The sequence below is a fragment of the Tamandua tetradactyla genome, chromosome 17 (genome assembly GCF_023851605.1).
Source record: "Tamandua tetradactyla isolate mTamTet1 chromosome 17, mTamTet1.pri, whole genome shotgun sequence".
Taxonomy (NCBI): Eukaryota; Metazoa; Chordata; class Mammalia; order Pilosa; family Myrmecophagidae; genus Tamandua; species Tamandua tetradactyla.
In genome coordinates, this window is record NC_135343.1 from 63,169,983 (window position 1) to 63,192,578 (window position 22,596).

A 22,596-nucleotide genomic window follows, 5' to 3' on the forward strand; every position below is an offset into this window, starting at 1 on the left:
CTGCTTCTCAAAGCATCTCTCTTTGTGTCAACTCTGAGCATTTTACAAAATCATTTCATTTTAATGGATTATGGAAAACTAATCAAAGCTCTCCTTGAATGAGTGGAGTCACATCTCCATCTAAAAAAAGTTATACCCACAGTTGAGTCGGTCAATCTCCATGGAAATGATCTAATCAAAAGTTCTACCCTAAACAATAGGTCTGTCTCAAAAAGATTGCATTAGGAAACAGAACATGGCTTTTTTTGGATACATAAAAGCTTCAAACCAGCACAGTATTGTAAATGGAATTTTTTTCTTGATTACATGATTGGATAGTTCTTTATTAGTGTATAAAAATACAAATTATTTTTGCAAGTTTGTCTTGTATCCACTAATTTGCTGAACTTGCTTATTATCTCAAGTAGATCTGTTGTCACTTTTTCCAAATTTTCTAAATATGCGATCATGTTATCTGTAATTAATGGCAGTTTTACTTCTTTCTTTCCAATTTGCATGTCCTTTGTTTATTTTTCTTGCCTAATTGCTCTGGCTAGTTCTTCTAGCACAATTATGAATAACAACACTGATAGTGGGCATACTTTTCTTGTTCCTGATCTTAGGGGGAAAACTTTCTGTCTTCCAATTCTGAATAAGATGTTAGCTATGAATTTTTTTAATATGCTCTTTAACATGTTGAGGAAATTTCCTTCAGTTCTTATCCTTTCAAATGTTTCTAATGTGAAAATGATGCTGAATTTTTCAAATGCCTTTTCTATATTGACAGAGAATATCATGTTTTTTCCCTTTGATTTATTAATGTAGTGTGTTTCCTTAATTGATTTTTTTCCGTTGAATCACCCTTGTATACCTGGAATTAAATCCACATGGCCATGGTCTATACTTGTTTTATTATACCGTTAGATTCTTTTTGCAAGTATTTTGTTGCAGATTTTTAAATCTATATTCATTAGAGATCAGTCTGAAGTTTTCTTTTCTTGTAGTATCTTTATTGGGCTCTGATATTAATGTACTGTTGGCTTCATAATGTGAGGTAGTGTTCCTTTAGTTTTTTGTGGAAAGTTTGATCAGGCATGGTATTAATTCTCAGGATTCTTGGGAAAATTCACCTGTGAAGCTCCCCAGTCCTCAGCTCTTTGTTTATAGGTTTATGATGACAGATTAATTCTGTTTATCTGTGATTTGTATAGTGTGGTCTTTGATTTCTTCTTAAGTCAGTATAGGTTAATTCTGTGTTTCTAAGAAGTTATCATTTCATATAAGTTGTTGTTTGTAGGCCTACAAGTATTCATAGGACATCTTATGATCATTTTATTTCTTGAGATCATGGTAATGTGCTCCTCTCATTTCTGATTTTATCTCTATGCAGTTCTCTCTTTTAGACATTTTCAGTCTAGGTAAATGTTTATCAATTTAATTGATCTTTTCAAAGTACAAACTTTTGTTTTTATTGATTCTCTACTGCTTGTTTCATTCTCCATTTCATTAATTTCTGCTCTAATCTTTATTATTTTTTTCCTGTTGCTTACTTTAGGATTAGTTAGCTATCCTTTCCTCAGTGTCTTGAGTTGTTCAGTTAGGTAGTTGATTTTAGCTCTTTTTTCCTTCTTACACTCAGCATTTAAGGCAATAACTTTCCCTCCTGGCACTGCCTTCACTGCATCTTATACGTTGTAAAACATTGCATTCCCAATTTCTTTTCTCACAAGGTATTTACTGATTTCTCCTTTGGCCCACTTACTATTCAAGAACCAATTATTTAGTCTCTATGTATTTGTGAATGATACTTTTCTCACTTTTTTTTTTCCCTTGGTCACACAGATTAGATTGTTTTATTAGAGAGTATTCTTAGATCTCTTAAGACACATATTTAATGATTATTTGTCATCCAAAAGACAAAATAAAAGCATAATGACTGAGATCTATTAATCACCAGGTCCAAGGATAGGTGACACTCAGAAAACACCTTCACTCAGAGTTTCTCATTATAAGCTGACAAGCTTGTCACAGAGTAAGGAAAGAGGAACTGGATAGTTACAAAGGCAAGGATGAGGAAACGTTAATCACATTTAAATCTTCAAGCAGAAAATTTTCTATTTATGTTCTTAAGACAACTGCCGGTGCCTTTTTCTGCATGAAAAATATATCTTCAGATGACTCACCTTTAGCAAAAGAAAAAAACATCCCTTGCTTAAAAGAGTCTTGCATATTCAAGAGTAAAGCTACTCACATATTTCAAAAAAGTGTTTCTACATTCCGTGTATTTATATACTATCTCTTTATCAGTTACTGAAGAATTTTTCTTTATATCCACTATATATTTACTTAAATGCATTTAATAAGGAAACTGTGTCTCTCCACTGAAAATGGAAAACCAGCATCACTTGTACTAAACAGACAATTACAGGAAGAAAAGCATTTGATGAAATTCTTGACTCGCGTCTTTACTACCCTAATAGAGCAGAGTGTTCTAAAAGCGCTCTTTTCTTCAATGACTCTGGTTGCCCTAGGAGCTCACACCACCACCCTTCCACCTAGCTCTGGATTCCTGCTGCTGGGAGTGCTGTGGTTCTCATCCCTTGAACTCTTATAACAGAATCCATTCCTATCCAATAAATTATTTTTGTGATGAGCTAGCCTTAGTTAGTTTCTGGTACCTACAACCAAAATTCTTCATCAAGACTGATATGTGTGGATGCCTGTATTCAAACATATTTGGTTATGAAAAATTACCCACCAGAAACATGGATAGGCTTCAATTTTAACTTCTGACCATTTGGAAAAGATAAAATGATGGAAGAAAGAAAACATGAGACTTAAAAGACAAATGCCCCTAGATGTTTCCAGCTGGTTATATATTTCTACAGAGGAACATAAATAGAGAAAGATATGTTGTCCTCTGTAATTATACCTTGAGATGCATGAAAGATCTCTGGCTCTGATGTGCTGGACTTTTGTGGATCACTGAGCTGCTAGCTCAGTGAGTTTTGCCAAGTGTAAAAGATAGGCACACACTGAGCTAGGATGTCCAAGAATTCCCTTAAAATCCTAACAGAATCATTTCCATCTGAGCTCATTGCAGTTCTCATACCTGAAATCCAGTCCTGTAGACTCCAATTCAGTAGTTCTAGGGTGGAGACTGTCTATTCTTATTTTCTTTGAAATGTATTCCTGATTAAGAACTTGTCTTAAAAAAACCAACCTGGAACCTCATCTCTTTTGGGAGCCGACTCTACTGGTAAAGCTCTAGACTTAAAGACTCTAGACTCATTTTTACCTTTGCTAACAAAAAAGGAGTTCTACTTCCTTTGAAAATTGTCCCCAAATAAGCCCCAACATAAAGGTAGCCAACTCTGATGAAACCAAGAGGTAGTCAGTAACCTATTACAAAAGGAAAAATGAAACCTTATTATATCTAAGTCACCTAACCTTCTGGGTAAAAATGAAACCTATGCAATTAGGACTTGGGGGCCATTTAGGAACAGAAATCAATTTGGACTAAAAAAATCCTACCCCCTAAGAGATGTTCTTACTGTGTGGCTCAATAGTTGACATAGCTTCTTTTTCAGAAATCACCATTTGACAGAAGTGGTCTCCAATGTTGGCCAGGATATACTTAGCTGTGTCCAAATCAGTCCCCACCATGTTTTTGGTTAAGGGCAACCATAAGCCATTTGCTTCACTGTCATACTTGTTTGGTGTTAAGAAGCCTTCTACCTGCAACACACCATGTTTGTTGAATTGTAACCTCCTGAAATGAAAGAAGCGACAAAACACAGGTGAGTCTTTCTGTTGCTCCTTATCCTTGTGGAGATTGTCCAAGCGGCACTCCCGGCACTTGGGGAGCTGGGCCACTATGTTCACACAGGAGTCATCCTGCACAAAAGCTTCGCCACTCTGCTGTAGCTTCTTGAGTTTGGCTGGGTCTGTAAAAACTGACTTCCGGGATGGGGCAATCTGGATTTTATTGTTGCTTCTTGTACAACAGCTTTCATTATCTTTTACTGAAGATTCCTTTAAATTCTGTGGCCGGCAACCTAAAGTTGAAGGTTCTACCTTTTTTCCAGCCCAACTATTAGGGCTATCATTATTGATATCTGCTTTCACTTCTGCCTTACTTGAAAGAGCAACATGGATGTCAGAGGTGGGAGATGTATGTTCTAGGTGCCTCTGTAGTTCAGGACTACTGGCAACTCCCAATTCTGCCTTGGAAGCCTTTGGAGGTAAGCACTCCAGAAGGCCAGGTGATTGCTGGGGAACAAATTCCAATCTGTTATCCTGATCAGTGTTTGTCTTCAGCAGAGTACAGCTACCTTTTGGCTCACTCAAGGATTTCAAGTCTCCAGTTCCAATCTGAGAGGTTTCTGTAGACACCAACCCTGCTTTGCAGATATCTGCTTTTGTTCTCAGTATTTCAGGCTTCGTATTTAGACAAGAAGAAAGTTCTTCTGGTAAACTCTGCTTATGACATCCTTGAGGGATTTTTGCTCCAAGGTTAGGTGGAGAGTTGGCAGGTTGGGGAGTATTTTGCTGTCTGGGGTCTTTACTAGGTGGAGTTGTTGCAGTACAGCCAAGCAGTATCTCCTTAAACACTGTTGTGGGATCAGACTGAACAGGACACAGACTAGGGGAGGCCTGAAGAGTTTTCCCTGAAGGTCTTCTATACCAGTCATGGCAATAGTTCCTCCCTCAGAGGAACTATTTTGCTTGTTTGGGAATGAGGCTTCCATTATTCTCAGAAGATTTCCGTTTTACAGGTCCAATTTTTGTAGAATTACCACATGTCACAAGATTATCATGAACAACTTCAACATGAATCAGTGCCGGATCGACAATTTTCAGTGCTGGAATCTCCTCGCAGTTGACTTGAAGAGTTTTTGATGCTGGGTTTCCATTTACAATGACTGCCGAGAACCACTGAGTAGATGGGTCCAAGCTATAAATTTTTACTTCTGAACCAACTAAATTTTTATCACCTTGTAAGAGATGGCTTTCATCCAAATGTTTCATAACAAAAGCTTGAAATTGCTTACTGAAATTCTGATTATCCGTAAAGGAAAGTCAAAGGTTGTTTAAATCCTGTACAGGCTTCAAAAGGTCTTTAGAAAGAAACACTCTTTGTTGATCTCCTAGAAATCGAACAGAAGTTACGGATCCCAAACCAGCTTTGTCCAATAGAGACTTGTACACTATTGCAGGCCACTGAACAATTCGTTCAGAAATTTCAGAAGACTTTCGTTCAGCCAAAACCAAGTTATGCTCTACTAAAAATGCTCTCCTTAGAAGGCTGTAGACTTCTATCCATCTTCTCTTCCTCCAAGATTCTCCATCAAATTCCACACACATCCCGCCTCCTGCCTCCTGAGTCACCCGCGGCGTAGCCGCTTGCAACCACCCACAGACTCCAGCCGACTCGGTGCCCGGGCCTCGCAGGACGCCCTTTTCTCACTTTTTAAAATTCATTTGCAGCTTCATTTGTATGAATCATTTCATGCATTCATGAATGCATGAAATGATTGTATGAATCATTTCAATCATTTAAAATTCATGAAGACTTGTTTTCTGCCCCAGCATGTGGTCTATTCTTCAGAATATACTGTGAACACTTGGGATGAATGTTTATCATGTTATTTGGGGGGCAGCATTCTATATATGTCTGTTAGGTTTTGTTATGGTCAGGTTCATGTGTCAACTTGGCCAAGTTGTAGTACCTGTTTGTCTGGTTCGGTAAGTGCTGGCCTGTCTGTTGTAATGAGGACATTTCATAGAATTAGATAATGATCACATCAGCTGCATTCACAGCTGATTCCACTTGTAATTAGCCAAAGGGGAGTGCCTTCTGCAATGAGTGGTGCTTTATCTAATAATGGGAAGCCTTTTAAGAAGGATTCAGAAGAGACAGTCTCTGTTCCTGCTTTGGCTGGCACGCCTCTCCTGTGGAGTTCATCCAGAGTCTCCATCTGAGTCGTTTGCTTCACAGCCGGCCCTGCGGATTTTGGACCCTGCATTCCTGTGGTCACGTGAAACACTTTTATAAATTTTATATTTGCTAGTGTTCTTTGTTAATTCTGTTTCTCTAGGGAACCCTAACTAACACAGGTCTAGACCCAATCTCATATTATTTAGGTTCTCTCTTTCTTTATTGATCTTTTGTTTGGATGTTCTAGCTATTGGAGAGTAAAGAGTGATATGTTGATGTCTCCCAGTATCATGGTTGAGTTATCTATTACTTCCCTCAGTTTTGCCACTGTTTGCCTCATATAATTTGGGTCACCTTGATTAGGTGCATGTATATTTATGATTGCCATTTTTTTCTTGGTGAGTTAATCCCTTTATAAATATATAGTGTCCTTCTTTATCTCTTATAAAATATTTACATTTAAAATTTTGTCTAATATCAACATTCCTGCCTCATCTTTTCCGGTTACTGCTTGCATGAAATGTTTTTTTCCATCATTTCATCTTCAACACATTTGTAACTGTGACTCTACAGTGAGTTTTTTATAAATAGTATATTGGTAGATCATTTTTTAATCCACTCCATCCATCTGTGTCAGGCATTGAAGAAGCACATTTTAAAGTCTAGCTTTTTGTCCTGCTTCTTGTTTCATGCAGCTCCCTCAGGGGCATTTTCCTTCTTCATCTCCAAAGATCTCTGGCTACATGGGCTCTGTGTCTTTTTCTAAAATTATTCCCTCTTAAAGGGCTCGAGTAAGCAACCCCACCTTAAACAGCAGGAGCCACACCTCTGTGGAAATCAACTAATCAAAAGTTACCACCTGAGTGGGCGATGGAGGTGCTGTGGCAGAGTTCTTGCCTGCTATGCTGGAGACCCGGGTTTGATTCTTGGTGCCAGCATATTCAGAAAAAAATACCACCCACAATTGGGTGGGTCATATCTCCATGGATAATCAAAGAAACTCAGGCAACAATATCAAGATTAAAGGACATGGATTTCAGGTCCAACAAGAGATTCAAACCAACACATCTTTCTGCAGAGAACCCTGCCAAGAATTCCTTCCTTCCTCAGAGAACATTCCCATGAAGGCAAATTGGGGACAGACCGTGTTAACTTCAAACCTAATTCCACTTTAATTTTTGTAGTATTCAATCCTGATTGTTTGATGTGGACACCCATCAAGGAGCAGAAACCACATTAACTCAAGAGATAGAGATACCATTAGAAGCTCGGGTAGGGGCTCAATAGGATGATCATTTCTTATCTCTGAATTTATGATTCTCCTTTTAACATGTGGATCTTTGATATAGAAAATTTCTATCATTTAATGACATATTAGCAATTAATTAGCTTACAGTGCTGTTGGACAGGACTGTGGACAAAATTTGAAAGGTTCTCTGATCAGCGTCTTATGAGGTTAAAATCAGGAGTCAGTAGTCCTACGTTCTTTATACAGCTCAGAGTTCTCTACCAAGGTGAGATGTTTTGGCAGAATCAGTTCTCTGTGTGGTAGGACTGAGATCTTATCCCTTTGCTGGCTGGAGCTTTCATCTCACAGAGGCTGCTGTATTATTTGTCACATATCTGCCTCGAACACCCTCACCAACAACAGATGTTTTCTGCCATGTCAAATTCAAATTTTCTATGAATCTTACATAGTTCTTACCCTCTGAGCAGTAAAGTAAAATTTGAAAGGCTCCTGTGAGGATGTCAGGCCCACAGGCATAATCTCCCTTCTTAAAGTTTAAAGATGTCATTGATTTGCAAAATCCCTTCATAACAGAACCTAAATTATGGTGCGAATAGCTGGGACACTAACCACCAGGCAATCCTGAGGACCTGCTTAGATTTCCGCTTAGCACAACATTTTATTTTTATCATTTATCAAAAATTTTGGTCCGCAATTCTATCAGTGTCACTGGGGAGTTTTGGACAATTTCACTTTTTAAAACTCATTATATGATTTTAGAGGAAAGGACAGAAGAGCTGGCACAGAAACAAGGTTTCTATCCTTATGCTTCCCTGCAGTGTTAATGTACATAAAATGACGTAGAAATTATTTTAAAGAACAAGAATTAATTCTAACTGTTGTTCTATATATTCTCAATGGTCTTAATCTAAACAAGCTTCCACCCATATTTTAAATGTCCCATAGGATAGAACCTTATCTGCTATTTACACAGTTTCATCTGTCTTTCTTGAACATCTAAGACCATATTCTCCCAAGGCCTGCACTTTTCTTGAAGGACTCTTCCATGAGATTTGCAAGCCATCTCCATCCTGTATTCATGCATGAGGTATACTATTCCCTCCTCATAGAGGACATTTCCATACCTGAAATTTCACAAGGAGCTGTCTGTCTGAGTGCCTCTGTATGACATGTCCTGGTATGTCCTGATGTGACTATCTGTTACTTTTGATTGTTTATAAGGATGGAAAGCTGAATCTAATCTATTGAAGCAGGAAAACTGTCAGTTAGGAAGCAGAAATATCAGTTATTTGTAAATTGAAGAATTATGTATATTAAATATAACATCACAAATGAACAGTAAAACAGAACCACAAATATGGAAGATGAGGCTGTGCCAATTTAAAACTGTCCTGTACCCCATAAAAGCCATGTTGCTTAATCTTCACTCAATATTGCTGTGTAAGAATTTTTTATTGTTTCTATGGATATGTAACCTGCCCAGTTGTGGGTGGTAATTTTTTATTACATTGTTTAAATGATGTGTCTCTACCCATTCAAGGTAGGGTTGCTTCCTGGAACCCATTAAGACAGAGTCCACACAGTCAGAGAATTTTGAGGACACAGAAGGAAAACACCCCTGGGGAAGAACTATGGAATGAAGAGAGACAGCTAGTAGGCATTGCCAAGTGCCTTCCCAGCTGACAGAGATGTTCTGAATGCATTGGCCTTTCTTGAATCAAGGGACTATTTCTTGAATCAAGGTACCTTTCCCTGAATGCCTTAGTTTGGGCATTTTCACAGCCTTAGAACTGTAACTTGCAACTTAACAAATTGCCTTTATAAAAATTGTTGCAGTTCTTGTACTGTATTCTAGCAGTTTTAACAAGCTAAGAAAGAGCAAGCATGAAGAATGTAGTGGCATATTTAAAATACAAATATGTGATGGACAAGATATTTAGTGGACATTTGTCAAGTAGGAATGTCTTCCCGATGATGAGGGACCATACCACACCATTCCAGAATGCCTGGTAAGGAGCTCCCCATCTAAAGTAATGGGATCATAAGAAGACAAATGAGGGAAAAATGAACTCTCTATTGATTAAAATTGGCACAATACATGCCTTATGAAACTCACCATCAAGAGGAAGTTCTTGGGGCCATTAGGGAGGTTTCTTCGCAGGAAAAGTTGAACTAATGGGGAGGAAAAATTGTGTAACATAAAATAGTTAATATTCTTCTATTTTTTTTTCTCTTTGTTACTCTGGCCATGCTGACAGATTCCCATGAAATGTACCTGGTCACAAACTGCCTCACTGTTCTGAATAATGGCTTTGCTATGGGGGAGGAAATCTCAGAGTAGCAGGATAGTAGGGGCTTCAGAAAGGTTCTCTGATTATTATCTGTCCCTTCTCTTGAATGAAACCTTTATGAAGTTGCAGGTTCTGTTTTACTGGTTCATAACTTAATATCTTATGCCTAGAAGAATTCATAAATTCATTATTTGCATAAATCTCTAAATGTCCTTGATTTTGGAAAGGGATTAATAAAGAATTGCCTTATCAGACCTCTGTTGAAGCTACTTTACCTATTAACCACCGTGAACTTGGTATATGTTTCATCTACTAATTACTTCATCTGCAATTACTGAAACTGTTAGACTGAAAAAGTCTTGCAGGGGTGCTAATCCCCTGTCTGGTGCCTGATTGTTGGAAATAGTTTTTGTGTGAGGAAAATATCAGTGATCTTGTATTGAACTAACTTTAAGATGTTGAAAGGGAACTTCAAATATGTATTTAAAATTGAAAAGAGTCTGAGATAGATGTCTAAATATTGCACAGTCCATGCAAAGGTAGAATATGCTTGCAACATTTTTATGAGGTTCCATCAAGTTCTGAAATTATTCATGTGTATATGTTCTGTTATTAAATTAATTCATGTTTTCAAAGTAATTATAGCTGGGAAGAATACAGATGAAAATATAAACATTTTAATTTCTGCAAATTTTCAGTACCTTACTGAAATTTATTGTCAAGTTGATTTCTTGACCTATTGCATTAACCCAATTGCCTTTCCAGTGGAAATATTTTCTTCCATCCTTTCATTATTTATCTTCAAACCCACTACACAGACACTTTTCCTTTTATACCTTCTGACACTCTGCTTAGGCTCCTTGGGGACTAGGTTGGCTACTTAGACTCTATTCATGGGGATTCCCTGGAGATGTGTCCTGAGTGCAACAGGGAGACAAGGTGGTGTCATGGTCCCAACTCCTCCTCTTCTGCATGCTCTAGGTCTCAAGTGAGAGGTTCAGGAGAGAAATATCCTTATAAATTTGGAGAATGTTTTAACATGTAGATTGAACTGACAATTCCATTTCAAAGAGAACTGATTATATATGATACATATAAAAAACCTGCTGGGTTGGTTTGAATCAGCCGTGTACCCAGGAAAGCCAAGTTCTTTAATCTTCATTCAATATTGTTGGGTGGAAGCTTTATGATTGTTTCCTTGGGGATGTGACCCATCCAACTGTGGGTGATAACTTTCGATTAGATGGTTTCCCTGGAGATGTGTCTCCAACCATTCAAGTAGGGGTTGTTTCTGGAGCCCTGTAAGAGGGAACCATTTTGGAAAAAAAATCAAGAGTCAGGAGAGTTTCCAGAACTGCCAAAGCCTTCAGAATGGACAGAGCTCTGGGAAAGCCAGTGAAGAGAAAGCTAGCAGGTCTCATGATGTGCCTTTCCAGCTGATAGAGAAAGCCTGAACATTATTGTCCTTCTTGAACCAAGGTATCTTTCCCTTGACTCCTTAGATCGGTCATTTTCATAACCTTGCTTTAATTTGGACATTGTTATGGCCTTAGAACTGTGAACTTGCAACTTAATAAATTCCCCTTTTTAAAACTGTCCATCTCTAGCATATTGCATTCTGGAAGCTAGCAAACTCAAACACCTACACTTAGGTTTTTTTTTTTTAATTTCTAATATATTGTGTGATCTATGTTATTTTCTGACTGCAGCTGCCTGTAGGGACATCATGATGATCCAGTGTCCAGTGTACGTGGCTTGGTCTCCAGGAGAGACTGTCACTATTAGCTGAATATCCAGCTTGAATATTAGCTGCTACTTACCCTAGTACCAGCAGAAACCATGACAGCCTTCTAAAGAGTGCAACTATGGTGCTTCCAACTGGGAATGTGGGGTCTCTGACTGATTCAGTGACAGTGTGTTTGAAACAAATTGCACTCTGACCACCAGCAGGTTCCAGGCTAATGGTGTGGCAGATTATTACTGTCAGAAGGTAGCAGCTTTCCTCACACAGTGCTTCAGACTCACACAAACCTCACCAGGACTGTAGGTCAGTGGGTCTTATAGCCTCAGCTGCTTCCTACACACACAGACACGATCTTGTTTGCTTCCTCCATCTGTCTTAGAAATCACATCTTTCAGGGGATTCTGTCATTGAACCCACATGTTTTCACAGATAGATCAAATGACTGGGTATATAAAGTTCTGTGTCTTACTTTCTGGTGGAGGGTTCAGTGTTTTTTTACATCCAGATGGATTGATTCTTTCTTGCATGTGCCTCTTCCCGCAGCTTGTTCCTCATTTATATTGCTTCTGTAAATCACTCTCTGCTCTGTATAGCTCATTCTGGGCCCTGGGGGGCTACTAGCACTTTACAAATGGGTCTTTCCCTTGCATTGTGAGATGAGCAGTGACCGGCAGGGAAATGGTAGAACAATCATGTCACAGGCCTGCTCCTCAAGTTTTCATTGTTATGGTTCACAGGTGATAAATTTAGCACTTAAAATTTATTGATATTGCTAACTTTGCCTATTAGGAAATAAATGCCTTTAGATAAAGATTGAAATAGTTATATCCCAAGATTTTAAAGAAATGCTTCATATACAATATATATGTTTTAATTTTTTGACATAATAATTTTTGTATGATAATTATACTTCTGATTTTGGATTCAGAAGGGACATTTTGATGAATGCAGTCCCTGGTCTCCATGTCTGTTCCTACTGGTGAGAAGGTCCCCATCATCTGAGTCCAGGCAGAGTATTTTCTACACCTCCAACCTGAAGAAGTACTGAGCCTGGGACCAGCAAACCACAGACACCCCGTAAACTGTCATTTCCTGTACGTGCACCTGGTTGTATGGATTTCTCAGCAATTAAGTGGCCATGGGTCAGACAGCAACAAGGCTCACTCTCAGCATCAGCAGGCTCTGGGCTGAAGACGTGGTGGATCTTTCTCCTCAATAACATTAGAATTGTCTCCTCACAGCCCTTCAGCTGCAAGCACACTTTTTAGACCTCAACTCATGCTTCCTTCCCACGCAGGCCTGGATCATCACACCTGGTCAGTTTTCCTGAAGGATGTGCATCTTGACAATTAAGGGACTCAGTGTCTCTTGTATCCCCTAGAATGGGAGGGCACTGTGACAAATCCTGTGGAGACCTCTGTATCGCTTTTCTGTTGTGGATGAAATAAATTACCAACAACCTCAGAGCTTAAGCATTAGAAACTGATCATTAGCCCAAAATGGATCTCACTGACCAAAACCCACCATGCCAGCATGCCGCATTACTTCTGGAGGCTTGAGGGGAGATTCTGTTTCCTTGCCTTTTCCAGCTTCTGGGGGCCTAACTCTCCTGTAGCTTCTGGAGACCCTCTTTCTCCATCTTCAGTTAGAGCAACACTGCATCTCCCATAGTCAGACCCCTCTCCCTTAGTCACATCTTCCACTAATCACTGTCCTGAGAGGTTCTTTGTTTTAATGTCTCATGAGATTAGATTGGATCTATCCAGATAATTTCCCTGATTCAAGATCTATAGCCATAAGCACATCTTCAAATTTCCTTAACATTCATATATAATTCTGCACCATGACTTAGTGTCACATTATGTAAACGATTATTGGGACTGGGGCCATGTTGGCCGCAGGTAATGTTTGAATCTTTCCACTCACCTGTCTATAGCATCATTTCTCACTTGCATGGCCTCTTCTAATGTGTTTTACCTCCTTAAATAATGAAGTTCTGTCCTACTGAAAGGGCCCTTTTTGTTCCCATGTGTTTCCTAAGCAGCTATTAATATCTCAGGTTGTATATCAGATACCATATACTAACAGTCCAAGGTGCATTGTACTGGGCAGAGTAGCATCTATATCAAATTTGTGTTTACCTGAACCCCTGCATATGTCCTTATTTGGAAGTCGGTTCTTTGCAGATTGAACAAGTTAATGTAACATCATTATGGGTCAGGGTGGGCCCCAAATTTAATATAACTGCTGTCTTTATAAGAAGAGGGAGATTTGGACACAGAGAACCAGGGAGAACACCATGTGAAGCCAGAAGCAGAGACTGAAGTGATGTGTCTACAAGCCAAGAAATGCTGAGGATCGCCAGCACCTGCAGAAGCCAGTAATTCATTGTTTAAGAGCCTCTATCTTTATTAATTTCCCTGGGGTAGTTTGTGGTTTTCTAAGCTATTTTCCATTACACATAGGTTATCTAATTTGTTGTAATATCATTGTAGCCTCTGTTATATTATCAGAGATATTTGAATCAGCATTCACTGCCTTTTCCATAGAGATAGAAGCTCATGACAGAACAAGCAAAACTGTGGCCCTGCCCTCTGCTATGTAAGATCAGAGAGTTTTCTCCCCTGATGTTTCAACTTCCAATTCCTTGTTCCTTCTTGACTTAAATGTTCCTATGTTAACTCCCCCTCAGTCTCCTTCACTTCTTCTGTTATTAAAACCCTCCCTGTTATCATCCTCCAAGTCCAATATCTTTTGAAAGCTGGCCTTCTCAGGTTCAAAATTTCACCAAAATCTTGTGTGTCTGTCTCTGACCTTCCCTACTGGAAGCTCATTTCCAGCCAGGCCTTTCTGCTCAGGCTTTTCTGACTGTGCTTGTACAGTCTTATCCCAATGCCTTTTCCCATTTCTATGCTCTTTTGTAAAAAATTGAAAGATAGAAAGTTATTACTCTCAGTCATTCTCTTCCTATGAAAGGTCATGCCCTGGTTATCTAATGCTACTTAGAAATGTGTGCAAATTCCCCAAGGAATTTTTTCCATCAGGTATCTATTTTTTTTTTTTTACATATCTGACACTTCCTTCCCATGTTCCCTCGAGCAAATGACTTAACTTCTCAATGGAAAGGTTTTTCAGATGTATAATGGTTATAAAATTTGCATCTCTTTTGTAGGATTTTTTACAAAATGAATCACTATGTATAAAATGCTTTGAGAAGCACCTGAAACACAGAAAATACTTGGGTACTACCATTAATAGTATTTTCATGTCTCATTCAAAAATGCCTTTGGATTCTTCATTATTTATTAAGTTTTTTTCTCTATTATTTATTCATTTTTACTCCATAATATTTACTTATCTGTAAATATCATAGATAAAAGGAGCACCAGAGACAAGGTTTTCACAATCACTAAGTCACATTGTGAAAGCTACATCTTTATACATATATCTTCAAGAAACGTGGCTACTGGAACACAGCTCTACAGTTTCAGGTACTTCCCATTAGCCTGTCTAAAACATCTTAAACTAAAAAAGGGATATATATGAAATGGGTCAGATTAACCTCCAGTAAAGGCCAGCAGCCTTGAAAGGTGTGGGCTGTCTCAGAATTCTACTTACCATGATGCTCTTTTTACATCTTATCAAGTATTGCTTTTTCCCAGTTTTATTTTTGGCAGTGGTGAGTTTGGGAAAATTCAATTAAAAAATCATTATGTGATTTTAGAGGGGAAGATAGAAATACTAGCTTCCCAGTTCGCACAGAAAGGATAATGATTTCATACTTCCTGCTTTCTAGCAGTGCTAACGCACATAAAATGACTTAGAAAGTATCTGCTGAAAAAAAAATTAATTCTGATTCACGTTCCTTGGATTCTCACTGCACTTATCTAAACACTCAGCTTTCATCCAGTCTTTAAATTTCCCCTGAAATTAGGCCCTTGTCTACTTTTCACAGTTTTATTTCTCTTTTGTATTCATCCAGGGGCATGTCCTATGCATATTTTACAAGTGTTCTTCCCTGGGTTTTGCAAACCAACTCCCTACTTCATTCTTGCATGAGGTCCGCTGTCCACTCTTCAAAATGATATTTCCATACACACCATTTCATGTGGACCCCTTTGTCTCAGTCATTCACATGAGACAACCTGTTTCATCAACATATTTCCATGACTATCTCACATTTTTTAAATATATATATGCGTTGGAAGGAGATTTCATTGTGTTGAAGCAGGAAACCTGTCAATTACAAAGTAGAAATTTAAATTAAGAATATATGTGTGTTAACTTCATGGAAAAGCACCAAAAATAAGCCATGGGGCATGAAGGCAAACAAGAAGCAAGTCCTGGCATCTTCAAAACCCATATATGTGGTGGACCAAGAACACGGTGGACGTTTGACTGAGTAGGAATGTCTTCCTGGTGGTTTGGGTCTGTGCCACCCCATTCTTGTGCTTGGAAATGGCACCTTCACCTAAGGTAATGGACCCATTAGGAGACAAGTTATGGAAAACTAAACGTATTATTAGTTAGAATTGGAACAATACATGGCTTAGGATGATCCACATTAAGGGAAATTTGTTGGGGGTGGAGGGGTGGTTGCTTTGCAGGAAAAGTGGAAATCATGAGGCAGGAGGGATTATGTCATGTATAAAATTGTCAATCTGTCTTGATTTTTACTCTTCTCCTCTAAGTCTGCTCATGGTGATGGATGACCCACGAGGGGGACCTGGATGTACCTTGCCACACTTGTATTAACAAGTTTGCTTCAGAAGGTAAATCTCAGAGAAGCAGAATAGGTGAGTCTGCAGAAATATCCTTTGTTTGTTGACTGTCCTTCCCTGATAAATTAAAATTTTAAGAGGCCAGGTGTTTTTTGTTATTTCTTCATAACCTAATGTTCTCAGTCAGGAACGATTCATATTGTTATGTGAATATTTCTATAAATATATACATGTGTTTTTGGTAGAAATAAATGAGGAACCGGCTCTGAGATCTTGGGAGGTGGAGTTATATTACCTATTACCACTAGGTGGTGCAGTGACCCTTAAGGTCTGTGAATACTTCATTTGTGCTATGAGAAACTGGTGGACCTAAAGGGGCAGTGCCAAGGGTAACTTGCAAGTATCTGGTGGCTCATTTTCAAAGACATTGTTTAGGTTGGGAGAAATATCATCAGTCTGTTTTTGAACACATTGAGGTGACTTTGAGATGTCAAAAAAGAACTTCAAATGTATTTTAAGTTCAGAATAGGCTGAGAATGAAACACACTTTGTGAATTACATCCTCATTCTATTCAATAATATGAATATAGTATACATAGTTCCTGGCACCGTATTTCTAAAGTTCTACATTCACTGACATATTCTATTACAAAATTAAGTATGCAAGAATATTGCAGGTAGTTTGAAGCATAAAGTTGATAAAAAATACTTTAAAGTTCATTATTTTGCTAAACTTTGTTGAAAATTATAGTGTTCAGTTGATTTCTCAGATGTTTGCAGGACTCCAATCACATTTTCTGTGGTAATGTTATTTTTGTGACTTTTTCTTTCCCTTATCTGTCTTCACAGCTCATTGCACAGTGCGTTTCCCTTTATACCCTGTGCTGATTTGCATAGACTCCTGGGGACTCTGCTGCTGCTCAGACTCTATTAATGGGGATTCCCTGGAGATGGGGCCTGAGTGCACCAGACAGTGAGCAAGATGCTGTCACAGTCCCACTCCTCATCCTCCTAGGGCTCTGGGTCTCAGGTGAGAGCTTCAGAACAGCAATGTCTTTATAAAGCTGGAGAGATGGTTTTCACATGCAGAGTGTACAGACTGTTCCATCTCAACACATCTGATTATATATGATAGATGAGGAAACCTGCATGTGAATATACATTTTATATACGTCTGTTTTATTATATGATCTTATTCTTTTCTGCCTACAGGTGCCAGTGGGGACATCGTGATGACCCAGTCTCCAGCCTCTATGGCTGTGACTCCAGGGGAGACCATCACCATGAACTGTAAGGCCAGCCAAAGTGTTAGCAACTACTTAAACTGGTACCAGCAGAAACCCGGACAGGCTCCCAAACTGCTCATCTATGGTGCCTCCACCCGGGCATCTGGGGTCCCCGACCGATTCAGTGGCAGTGGGTCTGGGACAGTTTTCACTCTCAGAATCAGTGGAGCCGAGGCTGAAGATGTGGCCACTTATTACTGCCAGCGTGGTTACAGCTATCCTCCCACAGTGCTTCAGCCTCGAACACAAACCTCTGCTCCCAGCTGTGGGGCACTGAGTCCTGCAGCAGCAGTGGCTCCCCCTCATCCCACCTCTGAAACTTTCTGCCTAGACGTTCATCTTCCTGTCTTACTTGTTCCTCACCAGGCTCTGTCTTTCCTTCAAATCTTCTTTCCCTTGTTATTGAAGTAATTATACTCTACCTCTTTTCTAAGTGCCAATTTTCTTCACTGCTTCTCTTTCAGTTATACTCATTCCTTCAAAGGCAACTTTGTAGTTCTTTACCTCTGTCCCATGATCTGTGATTGACTAAATCATGGCTTTTACCTCTGCTATGAGTGGAATATCTTGGAAAATATTTAATTAAAACACTTATTTCAGCTGTGGAAACAGAAAAACTTCAGGTCACATGGTATTATTTCTGCACACCTTTCTGAAACACATGGGTTTAGGACATTCAATTTCAGGAACTATGTGAGAAAGCCAGAGTAGTGTAAAGCAAAGACACCTACATAACCATTCCTTGTTAAAGTTGATATTAAAGAATCCATGCCTTTAAAAATATTTCTTTTTTTTTATTAATTAAAAAAAGAATTAAAAAAACAATTAGAAATCATTCCAATCTACATGTACAATCAGTAATTCTTAATAACATCACATAGTTGCATATTCATCATTTCTTAGTACATTTGCATCAATTTAGAAAAAGGAATAAAAAGACAACAGAATAAGAATTAAAACAATAATAGAAAGAAAAAAAAACAAAAAAAAACAAAAACAAAAAACCTATACCTCACATGCAGCTTCATTCAGTGTTTTAACATAATTGCATTACAATTGGGTAGTATTGTGCTGTCCATTTCTGAGTTTTTATATCCAGTCCCGTTGTACAGTCTGTATCCCTTCATCTCCAATTATCCCTTCTCTTTTTTTTTTTTAATTAACGGAAAAAAAGAAATTAACCCAACATTTAGAGATCATACCATTCTACACATGCAATCATTAATTCTTAACATCATCACATAGATGCATGATCATCATTTCTTAGTACATTTGCATTGGTTTAGAAGAACTAGCAACATAACCGAAAAAGATATAGAATGTTAATATAGAGAAAAAAATAAAAGTAATAATAGTAAAATCAAAACAAAACGAAACAAAACAAAACAAAAACCTATAGCTCAGATGCAGCTTCATTCAGTGTTTTAACATGATTACTTTACAATTAGGTATTATTGTGCTGTCCATTTTTGAGTTTTTGTATCTAGTCCTGTTGCACAGTCTGTATCCCTTCAGCTTCAATTACCCATTGTCTTACCCTGTTTCTAACTCCTGCTGAACTCTGTTACCAATGACATATTTCAAGTTTATTCTCGAATGTCCGTTCACATCAGTGGGACCATACAGTATTTGTCCTTTAGTTTTTGGCTGGATTCACTCAGCATAATATTCTCTAGGTCCATCCATGTTATTACATGGTTCATCAGTTTATCTTGTCTTAAAGCTGCATAATATTCCATCGTATGTATATACCACAGTTTGTTTAGCCACTCTTCTGTTGATGGAGATTTTGGCTGTTTCCATCTCTTTGCAATTGTAAATAATGCTGCTATAAACATTGGTGTGCAAATGTCCATTTGTGTCTTTGCCCTTAAGTCCTTTGAGTAGATACCTAGCAATGGTATTGCTGGGTCGTATGGCAATTCTATATTCAGCTTTTTGAGGAACCGCCAAACTGCCTTCCACAGTGGTTGCACCCTTTGACATTCCCACCAACAGTGGATAAGTGTGCCTCTTTCTCCGCATCCTCTCCAGCACTTGTCATTTTCTGTTTTGTTGATAATGGCCATTCTGGTGGGTGTGAGATGATATCTCATTGTGGTTTTGATTTGCATTTCTCTAATGGCCAGGGACATTGAGCATCTCTTCATGTGCCTCTTGGCCATCCGTATTTCCTCTTCTGAGAGGTGTCTGTTCAAGTCTTTTTCCCATTTTGTAATTGGGTTGGCTGTCTTTTTGTTGTTGAGATGAACAATCTCTTTATAAATTCTGGATACTAGACCTTTATCTGATATATCATTTCCAAATATTGTCTCCCATTGTGAAGGCTGTCTTTCTACTTTCTTGATGAAGTTCTTTGATGCACAAAAGTGTTTAATTTTGAGGAGTTCCCATTTATTTATTTCCTTCTTCAGTGCTCTTGCTTTAGGTTTAAGGTCCATAAAACCGCCTCCAGTTGTAAGATCCATAAGATATCTCCCAACATTTTCCTCTAACTGTTTTATGGTCTTAGACCTAATGTTTAGATCTTTGATCCATTTTGAGTTAACTTTTGTATAGGGTGTGAGAGGTGGGTCTTCTTTCATTCTTTTGCATATGGATATCCAGTTCTCTAGGCACCATTTATTGAAGAGACTGCTCTGTCCCAGGTGAGTTGGCTTGACTGCCTTATCAAAGATCAAATGTCCATAGATGAGAGGGTCTATATCTGAGCACTCTATTCGATTCCATTGGTCAATATATCTATCTTTATGCCAATACCATGCTGTTTTGACCACTGTGGCTTCATAATATGCCTTAAAGTCAGGCAGCGCGAGACCTCCAGCTTCGTTTTTTTTCCTCAAGAGGTTTTTAGCAATTCGGGGCACCCTGCCCTTCCAGATAAATTTGCTTATTGGTTTTTCTATTTCTGAAAAATAAGTTGTTGGGATTTTGATTGGTATTGCATTGAATCTGTAAATCAATTTAGGTAGGATTGACATCTTAACTATATTTAGTCTTCCAATCCATGAACACGGTATGCCCTTCCATCTATTAGGTCTTCTGTGATTTCTTTTAGCAGTTTTTTGTAGTTTTCTTTATATAGGTTTTTTGTCTCTTTAGTTAAATTTATTCCTAGGTATTTTATTCTTTTAGTTGCAATTGTAAATGGGATTCGTTTCTTGATTTCCCCCTCAGCTTGTTCATTACTAGTGTATAGAAATGCTACAGATTTTTGAATGTTGATCTTGTAACCTGCTACTTTGCTGTACTCATTTATTAGCTCTAGTAGTTTTGTTGTGGATTTTTCCGGGTTTTCGACGTATAGTATCATATCGTCTGCAAACAGTGATAGTTTTACTTCTTCCTTTCCAATTTTGATGCCTTGTATTTCTTTTTCTTGTCTAATTGCTCTGGCTAGAACCTCCAACACAATGTTGAATAATAGTGGTGATAGTGGACATCCTTGTCTTGTTCCTGATCTTAGGGGGAAAGCTTTCAATTTTTCCCCATTGAGGATGATATTAGCTGTAGGTTTTTCATATATTCCCTCTATCATTTTAAGGAAGTTCCCTTGTATTCCTATCTTTTGAAGTGTTTTCAACAGGAAAGGATGTTGAATCTTGTCGAATGCCTTCTCTGCATCAATTGAGATGATCATGTGATTTTTCTGCTTTGATTTGTTGATATGGTGTATTACATTAATTGATTTTCTTATGTTGAACCATCCTTGCATACCTGGGATGAATCCTACTTGGTCATGATGTATAATTCTTTTAATGTGTTGTTGGATACGATTTGCTAGAATTTTATTGAGGATTTTTGCATCTGTATTCATTAGAGAGATTGGTCTGTAGTTTTCTTTTTTTGTAATATCTTTGCCTGGTTTTGGTATGAGGGTGATGTTGGCTTCATAGAATGAATTAGGTAGTTTTCCCTCCACTTCGATTTTTTTGAAGAGTTTGAAGAGAATTGGTACTAATTCTTTCTGGAACGTTTGGTAGAATTCACATGTGAAGCCATCTGGTCCTGGACTTTTCTTTTTAGGAAGCTTTTGAATGACTAATTCAATTTCTTTACTTGTGATTGGTTTGTTGAGGTCATCTATGTCTTCTTGAGTCAAAGTTGGTTGTTCATGTCTTTCCAGGAACCCGTCCATTTCCTCTAAATTGTTGTATTTATTAGCGTAAAGTTGTTCATAGTATCCTGTTATTACCTCCTTTATTTCTGTGAGGTCAGTAGTTATGTCTCCTCTTCCATTTCTGATCTTATTTATTTGCATCCTCTCTCTTCTTCTTTTTGTCAATCTTGCTAAGGGCCCATCAATCTTATTGATTTTCTCATTGAACCAACTTCTGACCTTATTGATTTTCTCTATTGTTTTCATGTTTTCAATTTCATTTATTTGTGCTCTAATCTTTGTTATTTCTTTCCTTTTGCTTGCTTTGGGATTAGCTTGCTGTTCTTTCTCCAATTCTTCCAAATGGATAGTTAATTCCTGAATTTTTGCCTTTTCTTCTTTTCTGATATAGGCATTTAGAGCAATAAATTTCCCTCTTAGCACTGCCTTTGCTGTGTCCCATAAGTTTTGATATGTTGTGTTTTCATTTTCATTCGCCTCGAGGTATTTGCTAATTTCTCTTGCAATTTCTTCTTTGACCCAGTCGTTGTTTAGGAGTGTGTTGTTGAGCCTCCACGTATTTGTGAATTTTCTGGCACTCTGCCTATTATTGATTTCCAACATCATTCCTTTATGGTCCGAGAAAGTGTTGTGTAAGATTTCAATCTTTTTAAATCTGTTAAGACTTGCTTTGTGACCCAGCACATGGTCTATCTTTGAGAATGATCCATGAGCACTTGAGAAAAAGGTGTATCCTGCTGTTGTGGGATGTAATGTCCTATAAATGTCTATTAAGTCTAGTTCATTTATAGTAATATTCAGATTCTCTATTTCTTTGTTGATCCTCTGTCTAGATGTTCTGTCCCTTGATGAGAGTGGTGAGTTGAAGTCTCCAACTATTATGGTATATGAGTCCATTTCCCTTTTCAGTGTTTGCAGTATATTCCTCACGTATTTTGGGGCATTCTGATTCGGTGTGTAAATATTTATGATTGTTATGTCTTCATGTTTAATTGTTCCTTTTATTAGTATATAGTGTCCTTCTTTGTTTTACATTTGAAGTCTAATTTGTTGGATATTAGTATAGCCACTCCTGCTCTTTTCTGGTTGTTATTTGCATGAAATATCTTTTCCCAACCTTTCACTTTCAACCTATGTTTATCTTTGGGTCTAAGATGTGTTTCCTATAGACAGCATATAGAAGGATCCTGTTTTTTAATCCATTCTGCCAATCTATGTCTTTTGATTGGGGAATTCAGTCCATTGACATTTAGTGTTATTACTGT

The 22,596-nt window shown here is 38.0% G+C and overlaps 1 pseudogene across 1 annotated transcript in view; it reads left to right on the forward strand.

Moving 5' to 3' along the window:
• The window catches only part of LOC143661179 (immunoglobulin kappa variable 3-15 pseudogene), an 80,782-nt pseudogene extending 63,160 nt beyond the window's left edge, over nucleotides 1-17,622 (forward strand). Inside the window, exon 2 of the transcript XR_013164424.1 lies at nucleotides 17,138-17,622. The product of XR_013164424.1 is annotated as an immunoglobulin kappa variable 3-15 pseudogene (transcript). The remainder of the gene's footprint in view (nucleotides 1-17,137) is intronic.
• Nucleotides 17,623-22,596: the final 4,974 nt, after the last annotated feature.